We start from the raw sequence: 9,193 nt of genomic DNA on the forward strand, positions 1-9,193 counted from the left end.
TCTCCATTTGCTTATCTGAAATTCTCACCAATGAATTACATAAGTATCTCTATCTTTATGCTTTATTCATATATCATCCATAACCATTTGAATCTGCCTGACTAAGATTTACAAGGTGACCATAGCTTGCTTCATACCAACAATCTCCATGGGATCGACCCTTACTCGCGTAAGGTTTATTACTTGGACGACCCAGTGCACTTGCTGGTTAGTTGTGCGAAGTTGTGATAAAGAGTTGAGATTACAATTGTGCGTACCATGTTGATGGCGCCATTGATGATCACAATTTCGTGCACCAAAATTAATCTTAGTGAATCAACACTCGTTTTTAGCAAAAATATCTCTCACTAAACTCTAATAGAAGTTGCTACTAGACTTAATATTTTTTATGTCAGTACTCAAGATAAGGATTTTGGATTATCCTCTCTTGTGCATAAGTCTAAAAGAATTACATTTAGTGATATTAAAGAAAAAGTAAGAAAGAAAATTTATGAGTGGAGCAACATTTTCTTTCGATTGAGGGAGGACAAATTATATTTAGAGCCATTAAGAAAGCAATTCCTATCTATATCGTATAATATTTTAAGTTATCAAAAACTTTGATTTCTGAAATTCATAGCTTCCTAACGAATTATTGGTGGAGACAAAATGGGAATGAACGATGAAAAGAAATTGACTCAGCCTACACACTCTGAGAATTTAAGATTTGATTGCAGTTAGCTTGAAATATTGTTAGGTTTATCATATTCTTCTAGAAAAGATAAGATTAGGTTTACTTTAACTTTGAAATTTAGGTTAGGATCTAGATTATAAATAAGTTGGGGAGAATCCATCTAGGAGGATCCATCATCCAGCATTCATTAGCATATTTAATCTTTTTTTAATCTCTATGAGTTACTAATTCTTCTGTGTTCGAGTTAGGAGCTCTGTTTAGTTTTATGGATTGGTAATTGATTGTTCTTTTATTTTGATTAATGCATTGATACTTTTTAAGAATTTGGGTTTCATTTTATTCTAAATGATTAGAAGTATTAAAAAATATTTTAAGTTTATCTTGGATTCCTTTGTTATCTTGGGAAAGTTAGTATTAGGATTAGCTTGAAACTCATTCTTATAACTTTTCAATTGATTAGAAATATCTTTGAATGTTGTGTGACATTAAATGAGAATTGCGCTTAACCTCTTCTTGCTAACTAATTGACCAAGAAATTGGCGATTAGGTAGGATAAAGAGAAATTGAATTGCTAAGAGATTAGAATTTGATTACATACGATTATTTTCTTGAAAATATCTTTCCATGAATCAAGGCAATGAACATGAATGTTTCCTTTCCTGAGAATAAAACATCTCGAAAACCTTAACATTTTTCTCATCATTCATACGCTTTAACTCGTTATTTTTTAAATTAATTCCTTCCCTTATAAAGGTTTGTGAATCTAACTAACAGTTCAATTCAACATTATTTTCTCAATCTTTTATTCTTCGTGGGAACAATACCTACTCACCGTAGTATTACTAGAAGCGTTTTGGTGCATTTGCCAAAAAATAACATCAAATTTTTGGCGCCGTTGCCAAAAATTAATTGAGATTGACAACGAATATTTAGTTAAATTACTAAATTAGATCTTTTTTATTTTTTTTGCTTCTTTATTCCACACCGTACTTGTTATTTCTTTTGTGTTTGTGCATGCATGACAGCGAAGATTTCACACCTTTCTAATTTGATCCAAAAATTGAGAAAATGCTCGTATAATTAAGAAAGAAATCAAGGGCCGGAGAGAAGTAGAAGAGCAAGATAGAATGGCAGAAGATAAGTGGCACCGCTAATTTTCCATGTATGGTTTGGCCAAATGGCAGCCTTGGAGGTGGAGTAGCCGATTTTGACATGTTCTTCTTTGATTTCTCATTCAGAAAGCTTCCTTGGTGTTTTGGTTTAGGGTTTAGAGTTTAGGATTTTGTAAATTTTATTGTGATTTGAATGTATTTATGTTGCTTAAAATGGTAGCTGGTTGTGATATTATTGAAATTAAGTGGTTATATGATTGTTTTGTGTTAAAATTTTGATGTTTTATAGCTTGTAATTTTGGTTGCTTGGAAAGCTGAAATGACCAAACTGATTTATGTAAAAAATGAGGCAATTTTAAGCTTGAAACATGATGAAATCCATGTGATTTGGTGACAGAAAATTAGAATTGAACATTAAGAGAAAATTAGAATTGAACATTAAGAGACATTGGTAACCGTAAAGATCGAAAACAGACTTAAAAATCAAGCAGAAAACTTGAAAAATTTTGGGAATGGGGTTTGGTCCTTTGGTAAAACTATAATCATGGAAATAAGAATTTATTTTTGAGATGAAAATGGTAATTTAGTAAAAATCGAAGTTAGTTTTGTAATTATATAAGTTTTGGGGTATTTTGGATACTAATTAAGAAGTTCAGGGATAAAATGGGTATTTTTTAAAATGTGCAAGGTTATTTTGGTGATTATATTATATATAAGGATATTTTAGTAATTTTTATACTATGTTGGGGTAAAAATATAAATGTTTTAAAAAGTTCAGAGATACAGAATAATTTATAAAAGCCTAATAATAAAGTGGTGCACGAAATTGCAATCACACTTTTGCAACTCCGCACAACTAACCAGCAAGTGCACTGGGTCGTCCAAGTAATAAAACCTTACGCGAGTAAGGGTCGATCCCACAGAGATTGTCGGCTTGAAGCAAGCTATGGTCATCCTGTAAATCTTAGTCAGGCAGATTCAAATGGTTATGAAGTTTTGGTAATTAAAAGATAAATAAAACGTAATTTAAAATAAAGATACTTATGTAATTCATTGGTGGGAATTTCAGATAAGCGTTTGGAGATGCTTAGTTGCTTCTAAACCTTTGCCTTCCTATTGTTTTCATCCAATCATGTGTGCTCCCTTTCATGGTAAGCTGTATGTTGGTGGATCACCGTTGTCAATGGCTACCATCCGTCCTCTCAGTAAAAATGGTCTAGGTACAATTTTCATACGGCTAATCATCTGTCGGTTCTCACTTGTGTCGAAATAGGATCTCTTTATCCTTTTGCACACTGTCACTGCGCCCAATATTCGTGAGTTTGAAGCTCGTCACATTCATCCCATCCCCGATCCTACTCGAAATACCACAGACAAGGTTTAGACTTTTCGGATCTCAGGAATGTTGCCAATTGGTTCTAGCCTATACCACGAAGGTTCTAACCTCACGGATTCAAATGCTCTGTTGTCAGGAGAGGCAAGTCAAATATGTGGATCAGAGACCCAAGAGACTATACTTCGGCTGTCGTCTAATGACTATGTTAAACATCATGTAGACCGCTTGTGGTTGTCAGGCACGCGGATCTTGGCTAAGCGAGTAACGAAGATAGTGGGTAATTATCACGGGTCACCCCTTCATTCTGACTTAAATGAATTAAGTACGAGAGTATATCTTGGAGAAGAAGTAAGCGTGAATTGAAAGAAAAATAATAGTACTTGCATTAATTCATGAAGAACAGCAGAGCTCCTCACCTTAATCTATGAGGTGTAGAAACTCCACCGTTAGAAAATACATAAGAGAAAAAGGTCTAGGCATGGCCGAATGGCCAGCCTCCTAAATGTGATCAAAAGATCAAAAGATGATCTAAAGATAAAATACAATAGTCAAAAGTGCTATTTATACTAAACTAGTTACTAAGGATTACAGAAAATAAGTAACTAAGTGTAGATAGTGCAGAAATCCACTTCCGGGGCCCACTTAGTGTGTGTTTGAGCTGAGCTTTGAAGATTTCACGTGCATAGGCCATTCTTGGAGTTAAATGCCATCTTGGATGCCAGTTTGGGCGTTTAACTCCAGTTCTGGTGCCAGTTCTGGCATTTTACGCCAGAAAAGGGTCTCTGGTGGGCGTTTGGACGCCCGTTTGGGCCATCAAATCTCGGGCAAAGTATAAACTATTATACATTGCTAGAAATCCCAAGATGTCTACTTTCTAACGCAAATAAGAGTGTGCCAATTGGGCTTCTGTAGCTCCAGAAAATCTACTTCGAGTGCAGGAGGGTAAGAATCTAACAGCATCTGCAGTCCTTTCTCAGCCTCTGAATCAGACTTTTGCTCAGGTCCCTCAATTTCATGCAGAAAATACTTGAAATTACAGAAAAACACACAAACTCATAGTAAAGTCCATAAATGTGAATTTTGCATAAAAACTAATAAAAATATACTAAAAAGTAACTAAAACATACTAAAAACTACCTAAAAACAATGCCAAAAAGTGTATAAATTATCTGCTCATCATAAAGCTTAAGTTAATAAGTTTTGAGTCATAAGATTATTTAAAGTTCAAGCTAATAAGTTTTGGGTAATAAAAAAATACTACTCTTACTCTGGTATTAAGATTATTATCTATGTATTTTTAATATATAATATATATTAGTAATTTATATTATAATAGAAGAGTTAAATAGTAACTTATTTAAAAGTTGTAGAAAGATGAACCTAAACTGAGAATTTTATAATTCACTCTTCATAAAAAATCTATGGAGAGATGAGGGAAGAGTGTGAAGATGATTTGTGGTATTAAAATAAGAAAAGTAAAAGAATAATAAATAGAAAAGAAAAAAAGAAGAAAAAAAGGATTAAAGGGATATCTACCACATAAGAGAAGATCTCTGCCACAGGAGAGCAAAGAAAAGAATATATTAACTAAAAGGATGATCTACCACAGAAAATCAGAGAGTAAAGACTAAAAGATTCTAACAAACCTCTGCTACAGGAGAGCAGAGCACAAAAAAAGAATGTATTAATTAAAGGGATCTCTGCCACAAGAGAGCAAAGGGCAAAGATAAATAGACTGTTTGCTACATGAGAACAGATGCAATCTTGTTTGGGCCTTAGGGCCAAATGTATAGTGGGGACACCCACACATTGTAAATTATTTTCTAGATGTAAGCATATTACAATACATTTGAAAGTCACATTGTATGCGGCCTGACCATAAGACCTATATGCACACTGTATTCATCTGGAAAGCCATATCTGGGACTTGTGCCTAGATAATGTCGGGAGCAGGTAGAAAACAAACACATGAGCTCATGGCCTGCATAGGGCTAGACATGCATCATGCTTGCTTGCGCATATCTCTGTGTTGTGTAATTCTGTGATTGTGTGTGTTATATGATTGATTGACTTCAGTGTTCTTTTATTTATTATGTTGGAATGTGTTCTGTTGTTAGTTGCTGTTGGCTATCTATTGAAGATTGTATGTATTCTGTTGTGGAATTGCTGTGTAACAAAGAATAAAATAAACATAACTATCCACCCCGACCCCATTAAGAACTCCCCAGTTCTTACCCCCTTTTCCACCATCTTTCAGCTACAAATGCAAAGGCTTATTGCCTTGTTATTAGAATTTATTTTTTCCCTTGCCTTGTTAGTCGAAGTTTTATTCAAAGGAGTAGGTTTTGTAATTGGTTTTGTATGTATGTGATGCCAAGGCATCTTAGGCTAGTTTCACTAGCATTTTTCTGTTAGTTTTAGTTGTTTTATGCATTTTCTTGAGCTTAAAGTAACCAAGAATGGTTAAATGAACAACAAAGCAATGAACCATCCAAACAGTATGATTTTGATGCAAATTCCATGAGTTTTTAGTGATATTATTTGAATGCTATGAATGGAAGAATTCTCATGAAATTTTGCAAGACTTTGATGCAGTTGTTGGGATGATTTCAGGGAAGAAGAGGCTAGGCAAGGAAGCAACAAAATCAATAAAGGAAGCTTGAAGATCACATGTGGAATTTAAGTTCCAGTTTAAGCTTAAACTGGAACTTAAACTGCCAAGCCATATAATGTTGAAAGTGGCGTTTAACCTCCAGTTTAACCTTAAACTGGAAGTTAAACGCCAGAATAAGAAATGCACCAAAGCTGAAAGTGGCGTTTAACCTCCAGTTTAAGGTTAAACTGGAAGTTAAACGCCAGAATCATGAAAGCTGAGAAAAGAGGAAACTGGCGTTTAACCTCCAGTTTAACCTTAAACTGAAGGTTAAACGCCAGAATGAGAATGGCACCAGGGACCATTTCCACGTTTAAGCTCCAGTTTAACCTTAAACTGGAGCTTAAACGTGTTCGACCAGAATTTGCCTCCAGGGTTGCTTACTTTATTCCCACGTTTAAGCTCCAGTTTAAGGTTAAACTGGAGCTTAAACGTGTTCGGCGTTTTTGCTCCTCCAGGGTTGCCTTCTCATTTCCACGTTTAAGCTCCAGTTTAACCTTAAACTGGAGCTTAAACGTGTTCGACCAGAAATTGCCTCCAGGGTTGCAATCTTCATTTCCACGTTTAAGCTTCAGTTTAACCTTAAACTGAAGCTTAAACGTGTTCGATTATTTACCCTCCAGGATTGCTTTCTTCCATTTCCACGTTTAAGCTTCAGTTTAATCTTAAACTGAAGCTTAAACTACAACTTAAACGCCACCTTTTGAAAGGGTTTCTGGGCCAAATATATTGAAGTTTAAGTTAGCATTTGAGCACAAACATTAACTTAAACATACTCTGGTATGAAACCCAATTGAATATCATGGTTTATGGGATTGGGCCTGAAGAATTGATGAGTCTGGAACTTCAATTTGTTGAGTCTTGTGTCATTACTTGTTTATCATTAAGTTTGCTCAATGAATGTTACAGAATTGGATCACAACCTCATCAGGATTATGGACCATAAACCCAAAGCAAAAGGAAATCAGGGAAAGGCCTCAAAGCCCAAGAAACACAACAGAAGCTCAATTTAGAAAGTGTATAAATAGGATAGAATTAAGTTAGTTAGATACTTTTTGACACTTGAGAATTTTTCATCAATTTTTCTAGTTTTGAATTCGGAGCTATGACTCACTAAACCCCTTTCATTGGGTTAGGGAGCTCTATTGTAATTCAATGAATCAATAATAGTTTTTATCTTCTTCTTCAATCTTTTCTCTTGAATTTTGTTAGAAAGCTTCTCGATCTAATTCCATTGGTTAGTTGTCTTGGGAAAGAAACTATCCATAATTGGAATCCTTCGGAACCTTGGGAAAGGAATGGAGGATTCATGCTAGAGAAGCTTTCTCACAGTGAATTGGATTGGGGTTTGGATGGATATTGTGACATGTAATCCTACCAAATTGAGGTCCATGAAACTGTGTGGTATAATCAGTGATCGAGCATCATCTCTTCTTATGAACATTTAAACCAAGGGATTGGGAATTTGTTTGTTTTTAGAGAGAATTGGTGAGCCAAGGAATTGGGATCCAATCATATAAGATTGCCAAGCAAGATTCAATGAATGCATTGGTTGAGGAAGAGATGAAAATGTTTTGATTCGGAGATTTCAATATCTCCTAACCCCAATGAACCCCTCTCTCTGATCTATCCCTTTCTATTTACATTCTGCAATTTCAATTCATGCAATCACCCCCATCCCTTTTTAATTTCAGCAATTTAGCTTCTCGCTCTTTAATTCATGCAATTTTACATTCCGCAATTCTCATCTAAATCTTGATTCCGCTCAACTAGAACACGCTTCTAATCCGAATTGCTCACTCAACCAATCCTTGTGGGATTCGACCTCACTCTATTGTGAGTTTTTACTTGACGATAACCGGTGCACTTGCCGGAAGGAATTTTTGCCGATTGTGCAATTTCCTAAATCGTAGCTATCAAGTTTATGGCTAGATCAAGTTTTTGGCGCCGTTGCCGGGGATTGGTTTTCGATTGACAATTCTCAAATTGGAAGTTAACTAGATTGAGCATTTTTCTTGTTTTGTTAATTTAGTTCAAGTTACTTGTTGAATTTTGAATTTCTGCACTCTGTTATTTGCTTTCTTTCTTATGCCTTTCAATTCAAGCAACTAACTCACTGACCCACTAACTATTTGAATTAATTCCTCAACTGCTCTAACCATACTCTTCCATTAACCAAGAGTATTCCACTTGTTTGTTGCTTGTGGTGTGTTCTTGTATGACAGGTAGGAGAGGAGAAACAACAACTCCTCCATATACCGAACCAGAGAGGACCCTTCATAAACTTAGAAGGGAAGCAAGAGGGAAGAGAGTGCTGAGAGAAGAAGAATCCGAAGGAGAATCTGAGGACAACTTTGAGGAAGCTCTAGATCTCAACATGGATAGAGAAGTTCACAACCATGAGAGGGCTGATGGAAACAATGCCATTCCTGAGAGGAGGGTTCTTGGTTCATACATAAACCCAACCTCTGGGAATTGTGGTAGCAGCATTCAGAAACCACCCATTCAGGCCAACAATTTTGAACTCAAACCACAGTTAATATCATTGGTGGAGGATCATTGTTCATTTGGTGGGAGTGCTAATGAAGACCCAAACCAACATCTCACAAAATTCCTGAGAATTTGCGACACTGTGAAGTCCAATGGAGTTCAAGAAGATGCCTATAAACTGCTCTTGTTCCCATTTTCACTTAGGGACAAGGCAGCTAAGTGGCTGGAATCATTCCCAAGGGGGAGCCTAACAACCTGGGATGAGGTGAAAAGCAAGTTTCTGGCACGTTTCTACCCTCCACAAAAAGTCAATAGGCTTCGATCTGAAGTTCAGACTTTTAGACAACAAGATGGTGAGACCCTCTACGAGGCATGGGAGAGGTTCAAAGAATTGACAAGGAAATGCCTGCCAGGCATGTTTCATGACTGGGTGCAATTGCATATTTTCTATGATGGACTTTCGTATGAATCAAGGAAGGCTGTAGACCATTCATCAGGAGGTTCATTGAACAAGAAAAAGACTGTGGAAGAAGCCATTGAAGTGATTGAGACAGTGGCTGAGAATGAGTACTATTATGCTTCAGAGAGGCACAACACTAAGGGAGTCATGGAGCTGAACCATGTTGATACAATCCTAGCCCAAAACAAGGTGTTTGCCAAGCAACTAGCAGAGCTCACCAGGAAATTAGACACAAAGCAAGTGGCTGCAATACACACACAAGATCAAGAGGAAGTAAGCACTGAAGGAGGTGATTGGGAAGAGGCCAACTATGTGGGAAACCAACAAAGACAATCATATGATCCACATTCCAACACTTACAACCCAGGGTGGAAAAACCACCCAAACTTTGGGTGGGGAAACCATCAAACCCAACCACAAAACCACAAACCTTACAACCACAACCAACATAACAATTCCACATATCAAA

The 9,193-nt window shown here is 36.2% G+C and overlaps 1 non-coding gene across 1 annotated transcript; it reads right to left on the reverse strand.

The window, feature by feature from the left end:
• Positions 1-8,577: 8,577 nt before the first annotated feature.
• Positions 8,578-8,681, reverse strand: LOC112804547 (small nucleolar RNA R71). Its single transcript, XR_003203158.1, has one exon. It is a non-coding gene; the product is annotated as a small nucleolar RNA R71 (small nucleolar RNA).
• Positions 8,682-9,193: the final 512 nt, after the last annotated feature.

Source organism: Arachis hypogaea, chromosome 5 (genome assembly GCF_003086295.3).
Source record: "Arachis hypogaea cultivar Tifrunner chromosome 5, arahy.Tifrunner.gnm2.J5K5, whole genome shotgun sequence".
Taxonomy (NCBI): domain Eukaryota; kingdom Viridiplantae; phylum Streptophyta; class Magnoliopsida; order Fabales; family Fabaceae; genus Arachis; species Arachis hypogaea.